Source organism: Octopus bimaculoides, chromosome 8, assembly GCF_001194135.2.
Source record: "Octopus bimaculoides isolate UCB-OBI-ISO-001 chromosome 8, ASM119413v2, whole genome shotgun sequence".
NCBI classification, from domain to species: Eukaryota; Metazoa; Mollusca; class Cephalopoda; order Octopoda; family Octopodidae; genus Octopus; species Octopus bimaculoides.
Genome location: NC_068988.1, coordinates 75411742 through 75413669, shown reverse-complemented (window position 1 = coordinate 75413669; position 1928 = coordinate 75411742). Strand labels below are relative to the sequence as shown.

The 1928-nt window shown below is 35.9% G+C and overlaps 1 protein-coding gene across 4 annotated transcripts in view; it reads left to right on the top strand.

The window, feature by feature from the left end:
* LOC106867428 (MAM and LDL-receptor class A domain-containing protein 1) overlaps positions 1 to 1928 on the top strand; it is a 317166-nt gene that overhangs the window by 166799 nt on the left and 148439 nt on the right. The window lies entirely within an intron of this gene.

Genomic DNA, 1928 nt, shown 5'->3' with positions numbered 1-1928 from the left:
ATATATATATATATATATATATATATATATATATATATATAGATAGATAGATAGATAGATAGATTATATACATACACATACATATATATATATAGAGGGAGAGAGGGAGAGAGAGAGGAGAGAGAGAGAGAGAGAGAGGGGAGAGAGAGATTATTTGCTTACAATAAAATTTTCGAATCTCATGCTGCGTTAGCTAGGGCTGGGTACCGTGAAAAAATTCAATATATACAAGAAGCAAGCATACACAACACTGCTAATTCCTCCAACTGTGATGCACATTGCACACCACCACAACGACGCCGTTTGAGAACTCACTCAGATAAAGTATACAGGCCAGAAAGAATTGGTCATATCAATGAACTACCAACGAAAACTCATAGACAAACGTGACATAATAATTCAACTGCCTGTTCCAAACCTGTACAACACACTCGATCAAATAAGCCTATCAACAGATATAGGTATCAGGATGTCCTCTGGTTCAATCTGATTTTCGGTTTGCATGTTTCAACCAAGATCGGTGGAAAATGTTTTGCTGCTTTGGACAAGTGTTTTCCTAAATCTAATCGGCATCATGCTATTTTTAATCGACACACCGTGAAGGTATCCTACACCAACTCTGTTAATTTAGAGCAGCTTATTCATCGCATAAACAATAGCAAAATGAGGCAAAGGTTCAATAACCCACCTACTGGATCTAGCGAACATTTGCATCTAAATACCAACCAAGGAGATGCAAACTGCATTGATAAACACCGTTTATGACCAATTTGTAGTAGTAGAAATACTTATGATACAGCTAGCACGGTAACAACGCCGGTAAATGGAGTCGGGATTGCTTTATTATGCAAATAAATACGATAAATGCTCATGCAGAGAAAATCAAAATGTCCTTTAATGAATCTCTGTATGAGTACAAATCTTGTATATAAATGTACCGTGCACACAAGCGGGGTGCCTATGTTTACATTGGGCAAACGGTTGATTCATTTAAGAATCGTTATCGTAACCATGTTGCCAGCTTTAAGACAATCAATAAGAGACATTCAACATCTTTAGCAGATTTTGTATGGCTACTGAAGGAGGATAAAACGAAGTATAGCATTAATTCGTCCATAGTAAGCTATGCGAAACCATACAATATAATTTCCACGAGATGCAGTCTCTGCTCCGAGGAATCCCTGTGTATTCTGTGGACTAACGAGAATATAATTAATAGAATTTCTGAACGACTCTCGAGGTGCCTACATGCATATAAATGTACTTTCGCATAATGCAGTGAGAATGAATTTTGAGTAACCGTTAACTTAATTTACTTCAACGTATGGATGACTTAAGTTTACTTTTAACCCACCCACCCCTTTTCTTAGAAACACCAACTGAGTGCAGCAAACCTCACGTGTGCGTATACTCACATTTTTGCAGATGCTTGTATGAGCAAGTGTACTCGCGCCATGCAGCTTGCCTGAGGGCGTTTATACATCAATATCTGTTAACGGTTATTTTTAATACTTTTCTCGTTGGATTGCAAGTTCGTTTCTTTTTTTGTCATCTGTGATTATATTTTTGATCTTCTATATAAATGAAGATATTTCCTTCGTCTGGCTGCTTTTCTCTCAACAAAACGGAAAATTACATTGCGGAACAGTCATTTTAACGAGTTGTTTTTATTTATTTATCATCCGACGAGATACACCTACACGACCGGATGCTCCTGAACCAGTTGTTTAGTGTCCCAGCCAAGAGGAATCGATGCTAGATATGTCGAAACAATTGTCGTGATTAATAATAAATTCTCGTATATTCCATCTTCTGACTTTCATTTGCTATATATAAATATATACACACATATATATATATATATATACATAGCTATGTAATGTGTGCGTGTATATATGTATTTATATATGTATATATATATATATATA